The sequence below is a fragment of the Tachyglossus aculeatus genome, chromosome 14 (genome assembly GCF_015852505.1).
Source record: "Tachyglossus aculeatus isolate mTacAcu1 chromosome 14, mTacAcu1.pri, whole genome shotgun sequence".
Classification (NCBI taxonomy): domain Eukaryota; kingdom Metazoa; phylum Chordata; class Mammalia; order Monotremata; family Tachyglossidae; genus Tachyglossus; species Tachyglossus aculeatus.
The window spans coordinates 47,910,743-47,937,778 of NC_052079.1; the positions used below are offsets into that span (position 1 = coordinate 47,910,743).

Consider the following 27,036-nt stretch of genomic DNA (forward strand, 5'->3'; position numbering starts at 1 on the left):
AGTTGTCCCACGTGGGGCTCACAGACTTAATCCCCATTTTCCAGATGAGGGAACTGAGGCCCAGAGAAGTGAAGTGACTTGCCCAAAGTCACACAGCTGACAAGTGGCGGAGCCGGAATTCGAACCCATGACCTCTGACTCCAAAGCCCGGGCTCTTTCCACTGAGCCACGCCGCTCCTCTCTTCTTACACCTAATTTACTTCCCCAGACACGGGTGCCTCAAAATGTAACGGATCGTGGGAAGAATGTTCTTGTGTTCTTCCAACATGTTATATCCAAACTGGGTAATAAAAACACAGGTTTGTAGTCAAACGGACTAAACTTGAAAGATCAATCAATCAATCAATCAATCGTATTTATTGAGCGCTTACTGTGTGCAAAGCACTGTACTAAGCGCTTGGGAAGTACAAGTTGGCAACATATAGAGACAGTCCCTACCCAACAGTGGGCTCACAGTCTAAAAGGGGGAGACAGAGAACAAAACCAGACATACTAAATCAATAAATAAATCGTATGTACTACCGAGTGCTGTGTGCAGACAGCTATACTACCTTCAGTGTATTTCCTTCCCTCAGATTATGGAATGATTATAATAATAGCGAAAATAATAGTGGTATTTGTTAAGCGCTTAATACGGGACAGGCACCGTACTAAGCGCTGAGGTAGATACAAGCAAATCAGGTTGGACCCAATCCCTGTTCCACATGGGGCTCACAGTCTTAATCCCCATTTTCCAGATGAGGTAACTGAGGCACAGAGGAAGTGAGGTGACTTGCCCCATGTCACACGGCAGAGAGGAGGCGGAGCCGGCACTAGAACCCAGGTCCTTGGGACTTTCAGGGCCGCGCTCTAGCCACGAGGCCATGCTACTTCTCTATCCAATGTGCTACCATTTTGGTTGCTCTTCTTTGAATGTCTTCAGAGAGTTGACACTCAGTTGGTGTGGCCCAAAGTTGGACACAACTATAAAAGAGAGCTGACTAATTCTTAGAAAAACTACCATTTATACATCGAGTTTTCTTTTTCAAACAGCACGGGGTTGCTGAGTCACTGAGCTTGTGATCTGTTACCCCTCAATCTTTTTCCATCCTATTAGCCCAACTCTGCCCTTCTTAATTTTGTACATATAGAATTTGATTTTTTTTCTCCCTAAGTGGGAAAGCTACTTGAGCCTATATGTTATACTGTACTCTTCCAGGTGTCTAGTACAGTGTTCTGCACTCAGTAAGTGCTCAATAAATACCATGAAGCACTAAACCTTTTCCTGTTTATGTCTTCCCACTTCTCTATTTGTGTCACCACTATTCTGGATTGGAAGCTTTTTGCGGGCAGAGAATGTGTCTACCAACTTTTCCAAGTGCTGAGTATAGTGCTCTGCACACAGTAACCTCCTAATGAATACCATTAATTGATACTTAATTAAAAATCCTTACTGCCAGGTGCTAGGCAGCCCATGCCAGAGCGATGGATGTTGGTCAGATGACCAATCACATCATACAGAACTGAAAGATCTGGGATTTATGACACAAATTTTGGGGTTTTTTGAATGCTATTAAGCGCTTTCCCGTGTGCCAGGCACTGTATTACACCCTGGGGTAGACACAAGTGACTTGCCCAAGGTCACACAGCAGACAAGTGGCAGAGGCAGGATTAGAACCCATGACCTCTGACTCCCAAGCCTGGGCTCTGTCCTCTGGGCCAGGGTAAATCCTCAGTATGTCAGTAGAGGGAAAGTAAAAAATGTTAGAAGGCACCACCCTGACCCTGAAAATGGAACTCAACCCAGGCAAGCAACCCGTCGTCGTTCTAAGCACCCGCTGTTGTCACTGACAGAGAAAAAATGTGGGGCTAGACAAACCCCAGGTGGTTTTTCTTACGTTGTATATCTATCCATCTCTCTCCTATTCCTTACGCAGCCACGTCCACAAACCATTACTGTTTTTAATGCTATACGCTTGCGCAACAGGAGCCCGACAAGAGGGTCCTTGCCGGTCTCTGGAAATGGAGGGTGCCCGAGGCCTTCAGGAAACCGGGACACCTGGGTTCTGGGCTCCGCCACCGACCAGCTGTGTGACTTTGGACAACTCACTGCACTTCTCTGGGCCTCAGTTCCCTCATCTGGCAAATGGGGATGAAGACGCCCCTTGGGAGGCCTTTCCAGACTGAGCCCCCTTTTTCCCTCTACTCCTCCCCACCCCCCCACCCTAATAATAATGTTGGTGTTTGTTAAGCGCTTACTATGTGCAAAGCACTATTCTAAGCACTGGGGTAGATACAAGGTAATCAGATTGTCCCAAGGGGGGCTCACAGTCTTCATCTCCATTTTACAGATGAGGGAGCTGAGGCTGAGAGAGGTCAAGTGACTTGCCCAGAGTCACCCAGCTGACAAGTGGCGGAGCCGGGATTTGAACCCACGACCTCTGACTCCAGAGCCCGGGCTCTTCCCACTGAGGCACGCTGCTTCCCCTCCTTCCCCTCCCCACAGCACCTTACAGATTTATTACTCTATTTATTTTACCTGTACATATTTACTGTTCTATTTGTTTTGTTCATTCATTCAATCGTATTTATTGAGCGCTTACTGTGTGCAGAGCACAGTACTAGGCGCTTGGGAAGTACAAGTTGGCAACATATAGAGATGGTCCCTACCCAACGGTGGGCTCACAGTCTAGAAGGGGGAGACAGAGAACAAAACAAAACATATTAACAAAATAAAATAAATAGAATAAACATGTACAAAGAAAATAAACAAATAAATAGAGTAATAAATCCATACAAACATATATACAGGTGCTGTGGGGAGGGGAAGGAGGTAAGGTGATGGGGAGAGGGAGAGGAATTTTACTTGTACATATTTATTTTATTTTGTTAATATGTTTTGTTTTGTTCTCTGTCTCCCCCTTCTAGACTGTGAGCCCACTGTTGGGTAGGGACCATCTCTAGATGTTGCCAACTTGGACTTCCCAAGTGCTTAGTACAGTGCTCTGCACACAGTAAGCGCTCAATAAATACGATTGAATGAATTGAATGAACTTACTATGTGCCAGGCACTGTACTAAGCTCTGGGTTTGATACAATCAGTTTGAACACAGTTCCTGCTCCACTTGGGGCTCACAGTCTTAATCCCCGTTTTCCAGAGGAGGTAACTGAAGCTGAGAGAAGTGAAGTGACTTGCCCCAGGTCCCACAGCAGGGCCTGGATTAGAACCCGGGTCCTTCTGACTCCCAGGCTGATGCTCTATCCGCTATGCCAAGTTGATTCCTTTTCCATCCCCTGGTTTCCTTTTCCATCCTCTGGTTTCTCCTCCAGGGCTTCGCTTCCACCAGCCCAAGGCACAGGTCTTTCTGCTACTGTTCTATATGTAGATTGGTTTCTTTTTTCAGAGGAGCGGTGGAAGAAAAAGATCACCAACAGAGAAATTTACAGACCAAGTCAAATAGAGAAGCCCACCGTTTACAAATAAATAGGGAGCTGACCAAGCACCAAAGCAAGGTCATTATCCTGCCAAAACAAACAAGTTGAGGCCTATCCCGGAGTTTGCATGTCGACTAGAAGGCAAGGCACACTTACGGACGGTCAAAGGGAAAATTTATCCGATTGGGAAGATGTGCCCGAGTTTATGGGCCTCCCACAGATTGTTTAGGACAGAGAATGTATGTACCGGAGGATGAAGGAAGGAACTCTTACCGGGAGGGCACACGTGGGAAGTCTCTGGCACATTTGCTTTCTAAAAAGAATAACGGGACCCATCTTTGACACTAATTTGGGGGCTGCCTGTGATTCCAACCCTCTAATAAATAGGTGCCGTACGTGCATCCTGAGTTCCAGCTGGAGGAAGTTCTGGATTTCGGATGAGGAGTGGGGTGTGCAGTGATTGCAAGGGGAACTGCGTTTTGAGGTTAGTACTAAGGTTAAGGTTGAGGTTAGTACTAAGCGCTTAGTACAGTGCTCTAAGCGCTTAGTACAGTGCTCTGCACACAGTAAGCGCTCAATAAATACGACTGATGATGAGGTGCCCTGCCTCAAGGCTAAAGATGCATTAGGTGGCTTGTTCTACGTTAGTTTCTCCGTGGGTGGAAAAGGGGGGAAAAAAATACGTGTGAGAGTGAAGTATCCATTCCATAGTCTTTATCGATAATTATACCGGGGGGCGGGGAGGGTGGAGATCCATGGAGTCCCCCTCCAGTAGGGCAGGGTTACTAGGGGGCTCTGTGACTTCAGACTCAGCACCAATCAATCTACGGTATTTAACGAGCACTGTACTAAGCAGAGTTAGTTGCCATAATCCCTGCCCACAGGGATCTTACATCATCATCATCATCATCAATCGTATTTATTGAGAGCTTACTATGTGCAGAGCACTGTACTAAGCGCCTGGGAAGTACAAATTGGCAACATATAGAGACAGTCCCTACCCAACAGTGGGCTCACAGTTTAAAAGGGGGGGCTCACAGTCTATCTTACAGTCTAGAGGGGGGAGACAGACATGAAAATAAATTACGGATATGGACGTCTGTGCTGTGGGACTGAGGGTGGGGTGAATCTCAAGTAATAATACTAATGATGGCATTTGTTAAGTGCTTACTATGTGCCAAACACTGTTCTAAGCACTGGAGTAGGTACAATACTATTAATGATGGCATTTATTAAGTGTTTACCATGTGCAAAGCACTGTTCTAAGCACTGGAGTAGGTACAATAGCACCTGTATATATGTATATGTTTGTACATATTTATTACTCTATTTATTTATTTATTTTACTTGTACATATCTATTCTATTTATTTTAATTTGTTACTATGTTTGGTTTTGTTCTCTGTCTCCCCCTTTTAGACTGTGAGCCCACTGTTGGGTAGGGACTGTCTATGTTGCCAACTTGTACTTCCCAAGAGCTTAGCACAGTGCTCTGCACACAGTAAGTGCTCAATAAATACGACTGACTAATTGATTGATTGATTACAATACTAATAATGATGGCATTTATTAAGTGCTTACTATGTGCAAAGCACTGTTCTAAGTGCTGGGAATAATGATGGCATTTGTCAAGTGCTTACTGTGTGCGAAGCACTGTTCTAAGCGCTGGGGTAGATACAAGGTCATCAGTGGGGCTCACAGTTTTAATCCCCATTTTACAGATGAGGTAACTGAGGCCCAGAGAAGTGAAGTGACTTGCCCAAAGTCACACAGCTGACAAGTGGTGGAGCCGGGATTAGAACCCATGACCTCTGGCTCCCAAGCCCAGGCTCTTTCCACTGAGCCACGCTGCTTCCAAGATAATCAGGTTGTCCCACGTGGGGCTCACAGTCTTAATCCCCATTTTACAGAGGAGGTAACTGAGGCACAGGGAAGTTAAGTGGCTTGCCCAAAGTCACACAGCTGACAAGTGGCAGAGCCGGGATTAGAATCCACATCCTCTGACACCCAAGCCCGTGTACTTTCTATGAAGCCATGCTAAGTGCTTGAAGGGTCCAGATCTAAGTGTATAGGTGACCCAAAGCGGAGAGGAAATAGGGGAGATAAGCAGCGTTAGTAGCCGTGATTCCTGCCCGCGAGGAGCTTACAGTCTAAAAGGGGAGACAGACATGAAAATGAATTACGCACACAGACATAATTGCTGTGGGTCAGGTGAATCTCCAGGGTTTAAAGGGTCCAAATCCAAATGAACAGGTGACACAGAATGGAGAAAGAGTCGGGGAAGGTCTGTCACACGTGAAGGGGGAGGGAATTCCAGGCTAGATGGAGGTGGTGGGCAAGGGGTCATTCATTCATTCATTCATTCATTCATTCAATCGTATTTATTGAGCACTTACTGTGTGCAGAGCACAGGACTAAGCACTTGGGAAGTACAAGTTGGCAACATATAGAGGCAGTCCCAACCCAACAACGGGCTCACAGTCAAGAAGGGGGAGACAGGGAACAAAACAAAACATGTGGACAGGTGTCAAGTCATCAGGATAAGTAGAAATAAAGCTAGATGCACATCATTAACAAAATAAATAGAATAGTAAATAAGTACAAGTAAAATAGAGTAATAAATCTGTACAAACATATATACAGGTGCTGTGGGGAGGGGAAGGAGGAAGGGCAGGGGGGATGGGGAGGAGGAGAGGAAAAAGGGGGTCGGTGGCGAGCTCCATTTTACAACCCGTGTCCCATTCTTAATCCCCATTTTGCAAATGAGGGACCTGAAGCCCGGAGAAGTGAAGCGATTTCTCCAAGGTCACAGAAGCGACTTCTCCAAGGTCACATATCGGACAAGTGGTGGAGCCAGGATTAGAACCCAGGTTTTCACACTCTCAGATCCCACGCTCTTTCCACTGGGCCATGCTACTTCCCAATTAATGTTTGGGTTTCTTTGCTGCATGTGTTATGCATTCACTTTGTGCAGAACCCTGGGCTCACTTCTGGACAAGGGTATAAGGCTGATAGATAGTTCAGACATGGTTCTTGGTCCACTCTAAAAAAGGATGGGGGGAAATGGGCAAAAGACACACAATGGAAGAAATGGCATGATAAAGCAAAAACTAATCTTCTCGTTTGGTCCTTACACCACCTCTGTGAGGTAGGGGGTGATGGCTATTATTCCCAATTTTCATATGTGAAAAAGGAGGTTCAGAATTTAGGTGACTTGTCCAAGGTCGTACGTTATTATTATTGTGGTACTTGTTACACATTTATTTTGTGTCAAGCATTGTAATAAGCGCTGGGATAAATACAAGTTAATCAGGTTGGACACAGTCCGTGTCCCAAGTGAGGATCAAAGGTAAAACCCCCATTTTACAGTTGAAATAACTGAGGCACACAGAAGGAAGTGACTTGCCCAAGGAGGAGGGCGTATGTGTAAATGTGGGCAGACAGGTTTGTGGGGAAGGAACAGAAATCAGAGAGGGGAATTGGATAGTAAGGAGGCCTGGATATGAAGAGGCCTATACCAGGAAAACCTAGTCATGGGGAGGGACCGTTTCTTAAAAACTTTGAAATATGAGATGATCTCGCCGATAATTCTGAGAACTGGCCACCAGAAGCAGGGTTTATTGGTCCAAGGAGAAGAGTGGAGATAGCTGGCCTGTTTTTGTTTTGTTTTTTAAAAAAAGGAAGACCTTTTCATTTGTTCAACTTATAGAAAACACATTTGAGACATGCCGGTATTTAGAGATGGGGATTTACAATCACTTTTCTGTTCTGAATTCAGAGGCACCTGAAAAGGGGGCATCTTAGGAATTCTTAGATTATTTACTATCCAGGTACAGAGACTGATTCAGTCAAGACAGATATGGACAGAAATGGGTGAAAGAATGTTGAAGAGGAGGCATTATTCACTCCAGGGCCTTCCTCGGACACTCCAGAAATGTCCACGTAATATCACTCTTAATAAATGTAGCCTTTGTGACAGAGGCTACAGGGTCAGAGTTCATACTTGCCAACAAAACAAACTGAAGCCCCAACATTGGGTGGCAACATGCTAGAAATGACCATCTACCTCATACGGTCTCAATTTGCCACCTTAAGGTGTCCAACTTGATGATCCTGTATCTACTCCGGAGCTTACTTTTTTTACTGTATGTGTTAAGTGCTTATTAGGCTCCAGGAACTGTTCTAACTGCTGAAGTAGATACAAGGTAATCAGTCCACGTCCCATAGGGGGCTCACAATCTTAATCCCCATTTTCCAGATGAGGTAACTGAGGCACAGAGAAGTGAAGTGACTTGAGCCCGTTGTTAGGTAGGGACCGTCTCTATAGGTTGCCAACTTGTACTTCCCACTTGTACTTCCCACTTAGTACAGTGCCCTGCACACAGTAAGCGCTCAATAAATGCGATCGAATGAATGCCCAAGGTCGCAAAACCGACACATGATGGAGCTGGGATTAGAACCCAGGTCCTTTTAACTCCCAAGTTCATGCTCTATCCACTTTCCACGCGGCTTCTATGTGCCTTGCACATAGTAAGCGCTTAACATGTACCACGATACTATAATTTCTATCCGCACTGGATATCAACCCATGAACCAGCAACATGGCCCAGTGGATATACCATACAGCCTGGAAATCAGAAGGACCCGGGTTCTAACATGTACCGCGATTACTATAATTTCTATCCGCACTGGATATCAACCCATGAACCAGCAACATGGCCCAGTGGATATACCATAGAGCCTGGAAATCAGAAGGACCCGGGTTCTAATTCCGGCTCCGCCACTTGTCAGCTGCGTCATCTTGGGCAAGTCAATTCACTTCTCCGAGCTTCAGTTACCTCATCTGGAAAATGGGGATGAAAACTACGAGCACCATGTGGGTCGTAGTCTGGGTCCAGGCTGGGTCCCCCTCCTCCCCTTCTCCATCCCCCCGGCCTCACCTCCTTCCCTTCCCCACAGCACCTGCATATATGTATATATGTTTGTACATATTTATTACTTTATTTATTTTACTTGTACATATCTATTCTATTTATTTTATTTTGTTAATATGTTTTGTTTTGCTCTTCGTCTCCCCCTTCTAGACTGTGAGCCCACTGCTGGGTAGGGACCGTCTCTATATGTTGCCAACTTGGACTTCCCAAGCGCTCAGTACAGGGCTCTGCACACAGTAAGCACTCAATAAATATGACTGATTGATTGATTATGCTTGTATCTACCTCAGCGCTTGGTACACTGCCTGGTAATAATAATAATAATAATAATGGCATTTATTAAGCGCTTACTATGTGCAAAGCACTGTTCGAAGCGCTGGGGGAGATACAAGGTGATCAGGTTGTCCCACGTGGGGCTCACAGTCTTAATCCCTATTTTACAGATGAGGTCACTGAGGCTCAGAGAAGTTAAGTGACTTGACCAAGGTCACACAGCAGACATGTGGCAGAGACAGTAAGCACTCAACAATACCATTTTATTTATTATTCACTTCTAGGTGCAAAGCAGGCCTGAGAAGGCCTGCTGGGTGGGTGTCTACTCAGTATAAAAGCTGCCATCGCATCTTCTCGGATCCCACTTCGCTCCCTCTCGGCATCGAGGACCCCTGTTCCCGGCAGGCTCCAAGCACCCTAACCCTAGTGTCGGATGCTCTTAGCATTCCCCTAACTCCCCCCAACTCTCGGTCAGCCTAACCACCTCCCCCGGCACCGCCTAGACTGTAAGCCCGTCTCTAGACTTGTAAATTCGTCACGGGCAGGGAACACGTCTGTTTATTGTTCTACTGTAATAATAATAACAATAATAATAATAATAATAATAACAACAACAATAATAATAACAATAATAATAATAATAGTATCTGTTAAGTGCTTGCTATGTGCAAAGCACTGTTCTAAATGTTGGAGAGGTTACAAGGTGATCAGGTTGCCCCACGGGGGGCTCACAGTTTTAATCCCCATTTTACAGATGAGGTAACTGAGGCACAGAGAAGTGAAGTGACTTGTCCAAAGTCACACAGCTGACAGTTGACGGAGCCAGGATTTAAACCCACAACCTCTGACTCCAAAGCCCATGCTCTTTCTATTGAGCCACGCTGCTTCTCTCGCTAGCGCTTAGTATGGTGCTCTGTACACAATAAGCACTCAATAAATACCGTTGACTGACTGACTGATTGGAGCCCACTGCTGGGTAGGGACCATCTCTATATGTTGCCAAGTTGTACTTCCCCAACGCTTAGTACAGTGCTCTGCACACAGTAAGCGCTCAATAAATACGATAGAATGAATGAATAGGTGACGTCCTCAGAAATCTAACGCTCTAAGGACAGTGGTTTCTTTTTGTTTAAATAGCGCTTGAAAAACCTTCTTTTTTGCAATTTGAAAGTTAAAGCACACAGAAGTTCAACATGGCATCCACACTAAACTTCCACCATTACGCACAAATTGTTCTCTGCTGAAAAATCAAATGGAGGAACACTTTACCATCTTTTTCTCTTGCTGGTGAAGGTCAAACTTACATTTAAGAAATTTTCTGGCAGTATATGTTGTGTGACAGTTCTATAAACAGAGTTAGAATGTGTTGGCTTCACTGGTGATAGCGAGAAGACCCGAGATTAACTGGGGTTATAAATCTTAAATATGCACAGACTGAACAAGAGCATACCACATTTACACTTAAAAGACATTCACTAAAAACACACTCCGTCAACTCACCAAAAACCCTGTCACATTAAGGCTGTCGATCAGGTACTATAAGTAAAAATATTTAAAATATAACAGAAACCGAAACATTGAAGGAGAATAATACTTGTTCAATTATTAGAAGGTGGGGGGGGGGGGAATTATTAGATGGAGGTGGGGAATAAAGTCTGCAAATCGAAGTGCAAGAGAGACACAGAAGGGAGCGGGAGAAGAGGCAATGAAGACTCTCATGCCAAAGCGCTTAGTACAGTGCCCTGCACACAGTAAGCGGTCAATAAATATGATTGAATGAATGAATGAAATGGTACATTCTATTAAATGACCCAAAGATTTGGGGGCTGGAATCGGGGTGGGGGCGTGAGATAACATCTCGTCTAGAGCTTTCTTTCAAGCTATACTACAGCTCAACGATCCCAGACAAATGAAAACCTACACTGAAAGTACTCTGAATTTCACTTTGGGGGCAAAGGGAAAGGAATGCTTAGCATTTCTTTTATAGAGAAACCATTTTAAGAGACACACTCGTAAATCAATCAGTGGTATTTATTTAGAAGGTGAGCCCCAAGTGGGACAGGGACTGTGTCCAACCTGATGAACTTGTATCTACCCCAGCACTTAGAACAATTAAGTAAGCCCTTAAATACAATAATGATCACGATTAAGTGCTTACTGGGTGCCGAGCACTATACTAAGTGCTTGGGAGAGTACATACTCTTCATAGTTGGTAGACAAGTTCCTTGTCCACAGTGAGCTTACAGTCTATAGGGGTAGACAGACAGTAATCTGAATAAACAGACTACGGTTTTATTCATTCATTCAATCGTATTTATTGAGCACTTACTGTGTGCAGAGCACTGTACTAAGCGCTTGGGAAGTACAAGTCGGCAACCTATAGAGACAGTCCCTTCCCAACAACGTGCTCACAGTCTAGAAGGGGGAGACACAACAAAACAAAACATGTGGGCAGGTGTCAAGTCATCAGAATAAACAGAAATAAAGCTAGATGCACATCATTAACACAATAAGTAGAATAGTAAATATGTACAAGTAAAATAGAGTAATAAATCTGTACAAACATATATACAGGTGCTGTGGGGAGGGGAAGGAGGTAGAGCAGGGGGGGATGGGGAGGAGGAGAGGAAAGATACATACATATCTACATACTGTACTCTCCCAAGCACTCAGTACAGTGCTCTACACCTAGTAAACACTCAAATACCACTGACTGGCTGGTCAACCTCAGCCTGGGCCCGGATATATACTTAAGTGCAGTGAGGCTGAGGGTGGGGTGATTACTAAATGCAGAGATGATGCAACATGCCCATCTAAATGCCCACATTATCCTCAATTTAATTGTGATAGGAGGCCACAGAGCCTTGGATAAATATTTCACATCCAAGAACCTCTTTTCCCTGGGGAGAGAAAGGGGGGGAAAAAGACAGAGAAAGTAAAGATCACAGGGTGAGAAGAGAATAAAGGTACTGACTCATCAGCAGAAATGTGAACACTAAACCATTAACGAGAGAAAGACACTATATATACATATCATCATTCTCCTCCTGTTTCTGCACACTTCCCACTGCAGAGACTCAATTTTACTTTTTGCCCGGGGTATTGGGCTTCCAAGGCTTTCTAACAGGATTCTGGAATGAACGTATCCTCCTGAACAGATTTCAGATACAGTCACAGGAAAAGAAGATGCCGGGAGGGTCGGTTATTACCCGACAGTCAGACACAAGCCGAGGGTGGCCTGGGAGCTTACTTTTTTTTACTGTATGTGTTAAGTGCTTACCCCTAGTCAGCTGGTGGGCTTTGTCCCCAAAAGACAGAACCCAGAGCTAAATAATCTGCACAAGGAACGTATTAGAGCTTGGTTCCGTATGGCCTTTCCCAACTAGCAGTGGGAAGCACACTGGGAAGCTGCTTGACCTAATGGTTACAGCCCAGGCCTAGCAGTCAATCAATCAATCAATCAATCAATCGTATTTATTGAGCGCTTACACCCCCATTTTACAGTTGTCCAACCTGATTAACTTGTATTTACCCCAGCGCTCATTACAATGCTTGACACAAAATAAATGCTTAACAAGTACCACAATAATAATAACGCATGACCTCGGACAAGTCACCTAAATTCTGAACCTCCTTTTTCACAAACGAAAATTGGGAATAATAGCCATCACCCCCTACCTCACAGAGGTGGTGTAAGGACCAAACGAGAAGATTAGTTTTTGCTTTATCATGCCATTTCTTTCATTGTGTGTCTTTTGCCCTGTGGTAACGGGAGTGTTGGAAACACCCCTAGTCAGCTGGTGGGCTTTGTCCCCCAAAGACAGAATCCAGAGCTAAATAATTTGCACAAGGAACGTATTAGAGCTTGGTTCCGTATGGCCTTTCCCAACTAGCAGTGGGAAGCATACTGGGAAGCTGCGTGACCTAATGGTTACAGCCCAGGCCTAGGAGTCAATCAATCAATCAATCAATCGTATTTATTGAGCGCTTACACTCCCATTTTACAGTTGTCCAACCTGATTAACTTGTATTTACCCCAGCGCTCATTACAATGCTTGACACAAAATAAATGCTTAACAAGTACCACAATAATAATAACGCATGACCTTGGACAAGTCACCTAAATTCTGAACCTCCTTTTTCACATACGAAAATTGGGAATAATGGCCATCACCCTCTACCTCACAGAGGTGGTGTAAGGACCAAACGAGAAGATTAGTTTTTGCTTTATCATGCCGTTTCTTTCATTGTGTGTCTTTTGCCCTGTGGTAACGGGAGCGTTGGAAACACCCCTAGTCAGCTGGTGGGCTTTGTCCCCAAAAGACAGAATACAGAGCTAAATAATTTGCACAAGAAACGTATTAGAGCTTGGTTCCGTATGGCCTTTCCCAACTAGCAGTGGGAAGCACACTGGGAAGCTGCGTGACCTAATGGTTACAGCCCAGGCCTAGGAGTCAATCAATCAATCAATCAATCAATCGTATTTATTGAGCGCTTACTGTGTGCAGAGCACTGTACTAAGCGCTTGGGAAGTCCAAGTTGGCAACATATAGTGACGGTCCCTACCCAACAGCGGGCTCACAGTCTAGAAGGGGGAGACAGACAACAAAACATATTAACAAAATAAAATAAATAGAATAGTAAATATGTACAAGTAAAATAGAGTAATAAATCTGTACAAATATATATACAGGTGGGGTTCTAATCCTGGCTCCGTCACTTGTCTGCTGTGTAACCTGGGACAAGTCACTTCACTTCTCTGGGCCTCATCTGGAAAATAGGGATAAGAGTCTCATGTGGGACAGGAACTGTGTCCACCCTGATTAACTTATATTTACCCCAGAGCTTAGAACAGAGTGGGTGGCGTATAGTAAGCGCTTAACAAATACCATAATAATAAGTCGCTTCACTTCTCTGGGCCTCAGTTACCTCATCTGTAAAATGGGGATCAAACTGTGAATCCCATGAGGGACAAGGACTGTGTCCAACTTGATTACCCCAGTGCTTAGAACAGCGCTTGGCACATAGTAAGCACTTCAACACCAGGAAGCAGTGTGGCTTAGTGGAGAGAGCACAGGCTTGGGAGTCAGAGGACATGGGTTCTAATCCCTGCTCCGCCACTTGTCCCCTGTGTGACCTTGGGCAAGCCTTAACTTCTCTGTGCCTCAGTTACCACACTTGTAAAATGGGGATTAAGACTGAGAGCCCCACATGGGACAACCAGATTACCTTGTATCTACACCAGAGCTTAGAACAGTGCTTGGTACCGAGTAAGAGCTTAACAAATACCATAATACCGTAATTATTATATTATTAGAGGGTCAGGCATACAGTACGTGTTTTACAAGTACCATAAAAAAGATCAGGTGCTACTGAAGGCTGCAACTAAATTGGGACTACTTTGATTCTTTCTTCCCCCCCAGTTTCATCTTATTGGACAGATAATTTAGGGATCCAAATTCAAGGGATAAATCCCAGGGGATAAACAGCCTCTGGAATGTCTGGATTCCCAAATTCTGCTGCCCTTTGCCTCTGGGAAGGTCATTTAGATTTGACAGGTTTGACCTACTGTCTCAATTCGATGCCAACACTCTCTACAAAGACAAAGCACAGCACAGTAAAAGACTCCATTTTAACAAGTTAAAAAAAAATGCCTCATTACTGGAACTGAACTATTTACACGAGCTCTACTTGTCCTGCCAATGGGAAGCTACAAGCATGAGGGGGGGATCATCTACAGAGGAAGATAAAAGCCTATTTATAGACATTATCAGGGAATACATACTTAGGTTGAAGCATGGCTTTGAATTGGAAGCCCTGTTGAAGCTCTAACTTTTTTGGTGGCCGGTATTTCTTTCATCATGAAGCTTTTAGACCAATGTTTTCCTAAAAAACTGCCAACAAGAAAGAAAATATCCTCCTCTGCCTTATCTTCTTTGCAGAGAAAGAAAGTTTCAAATAGATTGGTCATTTCTGCATGGTGGAACTCAGGAAAAAAAATGGATACTCTTGTTTTCTAAAGAAACACAGTATGTGAGCAGTTACTGTATGCCGAGCACTGTATAAAGTGCTGGAGTAGCTACAAGATAATCAATCGCATTTATTGAGCACTGTACTAACCACTTGGGAGAGTACACTATAAAAGCACAATAGAGTTGGTACAGTGAGTTTACAATCTTTTTCCTAGACGGAGCTCACAATCAATCTAGACTGTGAGTCCGCTGCTGGGTAGGGACCATCTCTATATGTTGCTAACTTGTACTTCCCAAGCGCTTAGTACAGTGCTCTGCACACAGTAAGCGCTCAATAAATACGGCTGAATGAGTGAATGAATCAAAGGGTGAGGGAGTAAGCGCTCAATAAATACGATTGAATGAATGAATGAATGAATGAATCAAAGGGTGAGGGAGAAAAGGTACTGAATTCTCAAGAGGAAACTACAGCCTGGAGAAGTTAAGTGACTTGCCCAAGGCCACACAGTAAGCAGGTGGCAAAGCCAAAATTAGAACCCAGTTCCTCCAACTCCCAGGCCTGTGCTCTTTCCACTAAGCCATGCCGCTTCCTCGCTTCACACATTCATTCATTCATTCATTCAGTCGCATTTATTGAGCGCTTACTGTGTGCACAGCACTGTACTAAGCGCTTGGGAAGTACAAGTTGGCAACATATAGAGACGGTCCCTACCCAACAGTGGGCTCAAACATTATTGCTTACCCAGATGGAATATTTAACGTTGGAACCTTATTGGAGGCTACAGAGGAGCAGGAGGTGATCTCTGGAATACCCCGAGCCTTTAATTTTTTAAAAAGGTTTCTAGGTCCTGTAACAAGGGGGCAATAAGGAAAATGTAGGCTGTAGTTCACACCCCATGGATCAACACGTTACATACATGCACACAAAAAAAGTCTCTTCTACCACCGTGTCACACTCTATCCAGACAGATGTGTGCGACTGGACAAATATCTCCCAATTTCACTATTCTGGTCTACCTGAAATGAGCAGTGAAAACGTGCTCTGGTAGGAAGAAGTGTATTTTAAGCTGTAAAACAGATCAGGGAAGCTGAAATATCGATGCAGTCTGTCCCTATTCACTCATTCATTCATTCAATCATATTTATTGAGTGCTTACTGTGTGCAGAGCACTGTACTAAGCGCTTGGGAAGTACAAGTTGACTACCTCCCCCCGCCCAAATCTGAATGGTTCTAAGCGCTGGGGTGGCAGATACGAGTTAATCAGGTTGGACACAGTCCCTGTCACAGTTTAAGTAGGAAGGATAGCAATAGAGAAGCACCGTGGCTCAGTGGAAAGAGCCCGGGCTTTGGAGTCAGAGGTCATGGGTTCAAATCCTGGCTCCGCCAATTGTCAGCTGTGTGACTTTCGGCAAGTCACTTAATTTCTCTGCGCCTCAGTTCCCTCATCTGTAAAATGGGGATTAAGACTGTAAGCCCCCCGTGGGACAACCTGATCACCTTGTAACCTCCCCAGCCCTTAGAACAGTGCTTTGCACATAGTAAGCGCTTAATAAATGCCATCGTTATTATTATTATCATTCTGGATCCCCATTTTACAGTTGAGGGAACTGAGGCACAGAGAAATGATGCAACTTGCTCAAAGTCACGCAACAGACAAGTGGCAGAGGAGGATTAGAACTCAGGTCCTCTCACTCACAGGTCCATCACTTTCCATTAGGCCACACTGCTTCCCCAAGCAATGATTTCTCTTCAACCCTGCAGAACACCCCCAAATGGGTTTAATGTCTGTCCTTTTGGAACTCAGGAAAAAAAAAATGGATATTCTTGTTTTCTAAAGAAACACAGGAAGAGGTGGGGAGGGAAAGAAGAGATAGAGAGAAAGAGAGAGAACAAGAAACTCCTTATGGGCAGAAAATACAGTCATTGTCTAGTGGAAAGAGCACATGCCTAGGAATCTGAGGACATGGGTTCTAATCCTGCCTCTGCAACACGTCTGCTGAGTGAACTTGGGCACGTCACTTAACTTCTCTGTGCCTCAGTTACCTCATCTATAAAGTGGGGATTAAGTCTGTGAATCCTCTGTGGGACAGGGATTGTATCCAACCTGATTACCTTGTACCATATTTAGTGCTTAACAAATACCACAATTATTATTATAACTATTACTATTAATTATACCACACAGTAAGTACTCAGTAAATTCCATAAATTGACTGATTTAACAAGATAATGTTAAAAACTGCAAATTCAACCCAGATATTGTTCTTCAACAAAATAATATTGACGGCCCCTGGATGCATCCCCATTTTAATCCTGGAAATAGTGGGAAAGGCCGGTTCGAATCTGCAGGTCTCAGTGACGTCCCTGCTAAGGTCAAAAGGAATTTAGGGAATTAGGCCGAAATCATCATCGAGCCATTAGCAATTATCTTCAAGAGCCCACGGAAGGTTAGGAGGTGTCTGAATATTGGAAAAGGGCAAATGCGATGCCAATCTTTTCAAACGAGGAAAAGAAAAACTCTGGAAATCATAGACCCATCAATTTACCTCCCTTGCCTAGAAAAATACCGGAACAGATCGTCGAAAATCAATTTGCAAGCAATCCAGAAGATCACACAAGTTCAAGGTAAAATTCAACATGGCTCTGCGAAGAATAAATCCTGTCAAACTAATTTCCTTCTCTGTCAGAATGACAAGCCCGGTAGATTTGGGGAAAGCGGGGTGTTGGCAGGGGGGTGCGGAAAGAAGCAAATGATAGAATAAAACTCTTTGACTTCAGTAAGGCTTTTGACTTAGCCCTAAAGAACAAAGTAATCAAGGAACCAGGATAATACGGTTGAATCAGATTACTGTGGGTATTTGGTTTTGAGAGTTGTTCTCAAAAGAGTTGTTCGGTGTCAAACATCGGGAAGGGAGTGTATAAAGCATAAGCTACATATTGTAGCTTATGTACATATGTAGGTTGTACATATTTATTACTCTATTTATTTATTTTACTTGTACATATCTATCCTATTTATTTTATTTTGTTAGTATGTTTGGTTTTGTTCTCCGTCTCCCCCTTTTAGACTGTGAGCCCACTGTTGGGTAGGGACTGTCTCTATATGTTGCCAATTTGTACTTTCCAAGCGCTTAGTACAGTGCTCTGCACATAGTAAGCGCTCAATAAATACGATTGATGATGATGATGAAGCTATGTGGCCTAGTGCCAAAGGCCCGAGAATCAGAAGACCTGGGTTCTAATCTTGGCTCTGCCATTTGCCTGCTGGGTGTATATATGTTTGTACATATTTATTACTCTATTTATTTATTTATTTTGCTTGTACACATCTATTCTATTTATTTTATTTTGTTAGTATGTTTGGTTTTGTCTCCCCCTTTTAGACTGTGAGCCCACTGTTGGGTAGGGGCTGTCTCTATATGTTGCCAATTTGTACTTCCCAAGCGCTTAGTACAGTGCTCTGCACACAGTAAGTGCTCAATAAATACGACTGATGATGATGATGACCTTGTGCAAGTCACTAACTTCTCTGGGTCTCAGTTTCCTCATCTGTAAAATGGGAATTGATTACTGGTTCTCCCTCCTTAAGACTGGGAGCCCCAAGTGGGACAAGGATGGATGACTGACCTTATTAACTTACTGGGCCCAGCCCTCAGTAATAATAATAATAATAATAATAATAGTAATGATAGTAATGGCATTTGTTAAGCGCTTACTATGTGCAAAGCACTGTTCTAAGCACTGGGGAGGTTACAAGGTGATCAGGTTGTCCCACATTTTACCCCATTTTATCCCCATTTTACAGATGAGGGAAGTAAGGAAAAGTTAAGTGACTTGTCCAAAGTCACACAGCTGACAGCTGGAGGAGCTGGGATTTGAACCCATGACCTCTAACTCCAAGGCTCATGCTCTTTCCACAGTCACGCTGCTTCTGTACAGTACAGTACTTCGCTTAGCAAATACCACAATTATTATTATTATTATCATTATCAATTTATCATTATTATCTAAGGAGCTTCTACAGGGGTCAATCCTGAGTCCCACACTCTTTATCCTTTTTATTAATGACCTAAATGATGCAGCCACTCTCAGGATTGCATTTGGAGAGTTTCCAGTACTCTACAAGTCTCAGCTAGGGAAGGGAAAGTCAAGCAGAGGCCTACCTATTCCACTCTTAGCTTGGGCAGTGGCTAGTGAATGGAAGACAATCTGCTACACGTCAAAACTCACCTGTGCTGGGCAGCAGAGGAATGGGAGAGAATCAAAGGTGGAGACTATTTTTTTGTGCAGAAGAAGGCAATGGTAAACCACTTCCGTATTTTTATGAAGAAAACTCTGTGGATACACTACCAGAGCGACTGTAGAAGAAGGTGGGGCGTTCTGGGAGAGATGTGTCCATAGGTGCCACTATGACTTGGAGACAACTTGATGGCATAAGACAAAATGATGCGATAATACAGTTATGATCTCTGATCTACTATAACTCACACTACTACTACAACTAATAATGGCATTTGCTAAGCACTTACTATGTGCCAAGCACTAGGGTAGATAGAATATAAGCTGTTCAGACACAGTCCCTGTCCCGAACGGGACTCACAGTCCAAAGGGGAAGGAAAACATTCATTCATTCATTCATTCAATCGTATTTATTGAGCACTTATTGTGTGCAGAGCACCGTACTAAAGTGCTTGGAAACTACAATCCAACAACAAATACAGACAACCCCTACCCACCAAGAGGCTCACAGTCTAGAAGGGAGGAGACAGACAACAAAACAAATAGACAGGCATCAACGGCATCAATATAAATAAATACATCTCTCCGGCAATGAGTACTATCCCCATTTTGCAGATGGAGTCAGAGAGGCTCGGAAAGATTTTCTAGCTTGTGCAAGGTCACACAACAAATCAGTGAGGGAGCCAGAAACAGGTATTGAATCCCCACTGAACAGGTGAGGAACCTGATATACAGAGAAGTGAAATGACTTCCCCAAGGTCTCAGGGCAGGAGAGCAGCAGAGCTGGGATTAGAACCCGAGTTTTATTACTCTATCTATTTATTTATTTTACTTGTACATATCTATTCTATTTATTTTATTTTGTTAGTATGTTTGGTTTTGTTCTCTGTCTCCCCCTTTTAGACTGTGAGCCCACTGTTGGGTAGGGACTGTCTCTATATGTTGCCAATTTGTACTTCCAAAGCGCTTAGTACAGTGCTCTGCACACAGTAAGCGCTCAATAAATACGATTGATGATGATGATGAGTCCTCACTCTTTCCACTAGACCATGCTGTTTCTCATCGACTCTTAGCCCTTTCCAGTACTGCTCCTTCTGATTTTCTGAACCTATTTGGAAAGGTGGCTTCGTGCCTTCTTTTTGTCCCTGTGGCCCTAAAATAATCTCTTTCCAGGTAGCTAGGAGAAGCTGCCTGCAAATCTGACTTCTTCGTGCTAAGGGTTTAATTATTTTATTGAAGGCAATTGAGTTTCAATCTTAACTCTCCTAATGAAGTTTTCTCTGGGAATTTACAAGTGTAACATGGGGGAGGAGAAGGAGCAACTGTTCCTTCTGTCCTGGTCTGATTACACAGTGATGCTAATGGGCTCTGAAAGGTGTCCCCATTAGCCAAGATGTGACCAGGATAATTGATAAGTGGCTTCAAGCCCAAAGAGCTAGTTTCTCTGCCAAGGAAGGGAGGTTCTCCCAAAAGGTGAGCGGTGTGGCCTAGAGGAAAGGGCACGGGCCTGGGAATCCGAGGACCTGGGTTCTAATCCCGACTCTGCAACTGGCATGCTGGGTGACTTTGGGTAAATCACTGCATTTCTTTGTGCTTCTATAAAATGGGAATTTGTTAATGATCAATCAATCAATCAATCGTATTTATTGAGCGCTTACTGTGTGCGGAGCACTGTACTAAGTGCTTGGGAAGTACAACTTGGTAACATATAGAGACAGTCCCTACCCAACAGTGGGCTCACAGTCTAAAAGGGGGAGACGGAGAACAAAACCAAACATACTAACAAAATAAAATAAATAGAATAGATATGTCCAAGTAAAATAAATAAATAAATGATGCATATCTAGCTTTACTTTTATTTATTCTGGTGACTTGACACCTGTCCACATGTTTTGTTTTGTTGTCTTTCTCCCCCTTCTAGACTGTGAGCCCGTTGTTGGGTAGGGACCGCCTCTATATGTTGCCAACTTGTACTTCCCAGGCACTCAGTCCAGTGCTCTGCACACAGTAAGCGCTCAATAAATACGACTGAATGAATGAATAAGACTGCAAGCCTCATGTGGGACATGGACTGTGTCCAACCTGGTTAGCTGGTATCTATACCAGCGCTCAGTACGATGCCCGGCACATAGTAAATGCTTGTGAGCCCCACGTGGGACAACCTGATCACCTTGTATCTACCCCAGCGCTTAGAACAGTGCTTGGCACGTAGTAAGCGCTTAACAAATACCCACATTATTATTATTAACAGATACCATTTTAATAAAACGTGTGTTCAGCAGATGGAGAGGGGATGGGACATCCGAAACCAACACCAATCAATCGTGTTTACTGAGAGCTTCCTCTGTGTAGAGCACTGTGCTAAGCGCTTGGGAGAGTACAACCCAACGGAGTGTGTCGACACGTTAAGAGCGTACGGTCTCGAGGATGAGAACGGCCAAGGGCAGGGAGGGAGAGAAGCAACTAAAGGAGAACCCCTTCCTTGTTCAATCCCGGGCACAAAGCGATGAGCCCTGAAGGGATTTGTGCACCCTCGGGAGAAGGAGGAAAATAAAACCTAGCAACGAGAGCGGGCCGACGGGAACGGGTGCCAGAGGCTTTGGAAGGGACGAGGAGGGAAATGTCTTTGGAAGCTCCACCACCTTCCGTTGCCACGTCAATAGCTCGGAGCAACAAGGGGCAGCTTGTCCACCTGGTTATTTACTAAACAAATACATTTAATTATATTCATTCATTCATTCAATCGCATTTATTGAGCGCTTACTGTGTGCAGAGCACTGTACTAAGCACTTGGGAAGAACAAGTTGGCAACATATAGAGACGGTCCCTACCCAACAACGAACTCACAGTCTAGAAGGGGGAGACAGACAACAAAACAAACATGTGGACTGGTGTCAAGTTGTCAGAATAAATAGAAATAAAGTTCGATAATAATAATAATAATAATAATGATGATGATGGCATTTATTAAGCGCTTACTATGTGCAAAGCACTGTTCTAAGCACTGGGGAGGTTACAAGGTGATCAGATTGTCCCATGTGGGGCTCACGGTCTTAATCCGCATTGTACAGATGAGGGAACTGAGGCTCAGAGAAGTTAAGTAACTTGCCCAAAGTCACACAGCTGACAGTTGGCAGAGCCGGCATTTGAACCCACGACCTCTGACAACAAAATAAATAGAATAGGAAATATGTACAAGCAAAATAAATAGAGTAATAAAGCTGTAGAAATATATATACAGGTGCTACGGGGAGGGGAAGGAGGTGTGCAGGGCACTGTACTAAGCGCTTGGGAAGTACAAGTTGGCAACCTATAGAGACGGTCCCTACCCAACAACGGGCTCACAGTCTAGAAGGGGGAGACAGACAACAAACCATATTAACAAAATAAAATAAATAGAATAGTAAATATGTACACGTAAAATAGAGTAATAAATACGCACAAACATATATACAGGTGCGGTGGGGAGGGGAAGGAGGTAGGATGGGGGGAAGGGGAGGGGGCCCTTCACACCCACACCCATCAATCAATCATATTTATTGAGTACATACTGTGTGCAGAGCACTGTACTAAGTGCTTCCCTGCATCCCTACCTTGCTAATAACAACAATCATGGTATTTGTTAAGCGCTTACTCTGCGCCAGGCACTGCAATAAGCGCGGGGACGGATACAAACAAATTGGGTTGGACAAAGCCCTTGTCCCACATGGGGCTCACAGTTGTCATCCCCATTTTCCAGAGGCAGGGCCCGGAGAATAATAATAATAATAATGATGGCATTTATTAAGCACCTACTATGTGCAAAGCACTGGTCCAAGCACTGGGGAGGCCACAAGGTGACCAGGCTGTCCCACGGGGGGGCTCACAGTCTTAATCCCCATTTTACAGATGAGGGAACTGAGGCTCAGAGAAGTGAAGTGACTTGCCCAAAGTCACCCAGCTGACAAGCGGCGGGGCCGGGATTTGAACCCATGACCTCTGACTCCAAAGCCCGCAGCGTGGCTCAGTGGAAAGAGCCCAGGCTTTGGAGTCAGAGGTCAGGGGTTCAAATCCCAGCTCCGCCACTTGTCAGCTGGGTGACTTTGGGCAAGTCACTTAACTTATATGGGCCTCAGTTACCTCATCTGTAAAATGGGGATTAATTAAGACTGTGAGCCCCCCATGGGACAACCTGATCACCTTGTAACCTCCCCAGTGCTTAGAACAGTGCTTTGCACACAGTAAGCGCTTAATAAATGCCATTATTATTATTATTATTATTATTATTATTATTATCATTATTATTTCCCCTGAGCCATGCTGCTTCTGGCAAGGAGGGAGGGGACGAGGGTGACCCACTTCCCACTGGTACATAACAGCACTGGCACCTGCTCGGGTTTTTCACTGAATCTGTCGGCCGATTCTTTTTTCTTTCGCCACCAGGCCCAGGGGACCCTGATCTCCTTAGAACAGTGCTCAGCGCTTAGAACAGTGCTCAGCGCTTAGGACAGTGCTTTGCACATAGTAAGCCCTTAATAAATGCCATCATTATTATTATTATCTCCGACTTTCATTAAAAAGAGAGCCCTTCAACGCTAATTACCCATCTCTCACAAAACACACAAATGGCGAGTGATTAACGCGCACTGCAAAAGCCGATTCCATCTTTCGGGGTCGTATTTTGTGGGGGAAGCAGTGTGGTCCCGGCGGAACGAGAGGACCTGGGTTCTAATCCTAGCCCCGCCACTTGCCTGCTGTGTGACCCTGGGCGAGTCGCTTCACTTTCCTGTGCCTCGGTTGCCTCGACTGAAAAATGGGGATTCAATACCTGTTCTCCCTCCTACTTGGACTGTGAGCTCCATGGGGGATAGGGAGCTCACTTGAATCAATCAATCAATCAATCATATTTATTGAGCGCTTACTATGTGCAGAGCACTGTACTACGCGCTTGGGAAGTACAAATTGGCAACATATAGAGACAGTCCCTACCCAACAGTGGGCTCACAGTCTAAAAGACTCAATCAATCAGTGGTATTTATTGAGCATTTACTGTGTACAGAGCCCTGTACTAAGCACTTGGGAGAGTATTCATTCATTCAATTGTATTTAGTGAGCGCTTACTGTGTACAGAGCACTGTACTAAGCGCTTGGAAAGTACAATTTGGCAACATATAGAGACAGTCCCTACCCAACAGTGGGGCTCACAGTCTAAAAGACTCAATCAATCCGTGGTATTTATTGAGCATTTACTGATCCCAGCGCTTAGAACAGTGCTTCCGGCTCCACGACACATGTCCGTATCTGTAATTTATTTATTGATATTAATGTCTGTCTCCCCCTGTACACTGTAAGTTCGATGCGAGCTTTTTCCCCTGAGCCACGCTGCTTCTGGCAAGGAGGGAGGGGACAAGGGTGACCCACTCCCCACTGGTACAAAACAGCACTGGCACCTGCTCGGATTTTGTGGGCAGGAAATGTGTCTGTTTATTGTTATACTGGACGCTCCCAAGTGCTTGGTACAGTGCTCTGCATACAGTAAGCGCTCAATAAATATGACCAAATGAACGAATGCTTGACACACAGTAAGCACTTAAATCGTGGCTCAGTGGAAAGAGCCCGGGCTTTGGAGTCAGAGGTCATGGGTTCAAATCCCTGCTCCGCCAACAGTCAGCTGTGTGACTCTGGGCAGGTCACAACTTCTCTGTGCCTCAGTTACCTCAGTTCCCCCTCTCCATCCCCCCCATCTTACCTCCTTCCCTTCCCCACAGCACCTGTATATATGCATATATGTTTGTACATATTTATTACTCTATTTATTTATTTATTTTACTTGTACATAGCTATTCTATTTATTTTATTTTGTTAGTAGGTTTGGTTTTGTTCTCTGTCTCCCCCTTTTAGACTGTGAGCCCACTGTTGGGTAGGGACTGTCTCTATATGTTGCCAATTTGTACTTCCCAAGCGCTTAGTACAGTGCTCTGCACATAGTAAGCGCTCAATAAATACGATTGATGATGATCTGGAAAATGGGGATGAAGACTGTGAGCCCCCTGTGGGACAACCTGATCACCTTGTAACCTCCCCAGCGCTTCGAACAGTGCTTTGCACATAGTAAGCGCTTAACAAATACCATCATTATTATTGTTATTAAATACCATAAAAATGAAAAAGAAATAAAAAATGGGCATCCAGGGCCTCTGCTCCAAACGCTGGAAGCTCATTGCCGAGAGGGCAAGAGCGGAGCTCCAGGGAGGAGAGCAGTTTGAACCCAGAAACCCTCCACCTTGACAAATCCACTGAAAATCAATCAATCAGAGGTATTTATTGAGCACTTCGTGTGTGCAATGCACTGGACTCTGCCCTCCTTGGGAGAGCTTATTAACCCAGGCAAAGAGAGGGGATCCAGGGAGAAGAGCGGGTTGAAGCCAGAAACCCTCCGCCTTGCCAAATCCACTGAGAAGGCCAACTGAGTCACTACTAATCCAGGACGCTGCCATCTAAATGAGTCAGTGAGAGTCGATGCCCTTCAATCCCGGCTGGATTTGCCCCCGGAGCAGAATCCAAGAAGTGCCTGTCTAACCAGCCTGGAATGATCCCCTCTTTTCTTTATCATCATCATCATCAATCGTATTTATTGAGCGCTTACTATGTGCAGAGCACTGTACTAAGCGCTTGGGAAGTACAAATTGGCAACATAATCTTTATCTCTCCTTTATCTTTATCTGACTCTTCCCTTTTTCCTGGGATAGGCAAGGGGGTGGGAGAGGGTGACCTTCAATCAATCAATCAATCATATTTATTGAGCACTTACTGTGTGCAGAGCACTGTACTAAGCACTTGGGAAGTCCAAGTTGGCAACATATAGAGACAGTCCCTACCCAACAGTGGGCTCACAGTCTAAAAGGGGGAGACAGAGAACAAAACCAAACATACTAACAAAATAAAAGAAATAGAATAGATATGTACAAGTAAAATAAATAGAGTAATAAATATGTACAAACATATATACATATATACAGGTGCTGTGGGGAAGGGAAGGAGGTAAAGTGAGGGGGATGAGGGGGAATGTATGCAACACTTCATCTCAAAGACCATACAAAGGGAGGGAGGGAGGGCAGAGAGGTGAGAGGGAAAAAAACGAAGAAGAGGAGATGAGAGACAGAGAGAAGAGAGAGCAAGGAAGGGGGGAAAGGGCAAGAAAGAAAAGGAGAGAGAGGGTGGGAAAAGAACGAGAGGATTGAAGAGAGAGACACTCCCTCACTGAGTATGTAGAAGTCCCTCCCTCTCCAACAACTCCACTACCGGAAGAGAAGACGCTGCTGAAAAATCAATCAAATTTGCTTCAGGCGTGGAGTTCGACTGAAGCTGAATAAGAAAATGCCCTGCGCCTCAAGACTAGGACTGCGAGTGAGGAATTAGGAGATAATGGGAGCTGAACTAGGATATGCAACTGAAAACTTATGTGACCAGCTTTGGAGATCAATTCAGTTCAAGGTAGATCCTGGGGATTCAAACCAGGGTAGAGAGAGAAGCTGCATGGCCTAGTTCATTCATTCAGTAGTATTTACTGAGCGCTTACTGTGTGCAGAGCACTGGACTAAGCATTTGGGAAGTACAATTCGGCAACAAATAGAGACAATCCCTGCCCACATCGGGCTCACAATCTAGAAGGGGGAGGCAGGCATCAAAACGACTAAACGTGCCTCAAAATAAATAGAATTATAGATATATACACATCATTAATATAAATATGTAGAATTATAAATATGCACACATATACACAAGTGCTGTGGGGTGGGGAGTGGGATGATAATAATAATAATAATTGCATTTATTAAGCATTTACTATGTGCAAAGCACTGTTCTAAGTGCTGGAGAGGTTACAAGGTGATCAGGTTGTCCCACGGAGGGCTCCCAGTCTTAATCCCCATTTTTTACAGATGAGGGAACTGAGGCACAGAGAAGTGAAGTGACTTGCCCAAAGTCACACCGCTGACACTTGGCAGAGCCGGGATTCAAACCCATGACCTCTGACTCCAAAGCCCGGGCTCTTTCCACTGAGCCAGAGCAAAGGAAGCAAGTCGGGGCAAAGCAGGGTGGGGGGAGCAGAAGAAAAGGGGGGCTTTAGTCTGCGGAAAGTGCCCAGGCTTGGGAGTCAGAGGATCTGGGTTCTAATCCTAACTTCGCCACTTGTCTACTGCGTGACCTAGGGCAAGTCACTTCAC

The 27,036-nt window shown here is 44.4% G+C and overlaps 1 protein-coding gene and 1 non-coding gene across 2 annotated transcripts in view; one reads left to right on the forward strand and one right to left on the reverse strand.

The window, feature by feature from the left end:
* Positions 1–27,036, reverse strand: part of RBFOX2 (RNA binding fox-1 homolog 2) — a 320,956-nt gene that overhangs the window by 193,515 nt on the left and 100,405 nt on the right. The window lies entirely within an intron of this gene.
* LOC119937376 lies at positions 18,676–18,813 on the forward strand. The gene has a single exon (XR_005454050.1). It is a non-coding gene; the product is annotated as a small nucleolar RNA SNORA7 (small nucleolar RNA).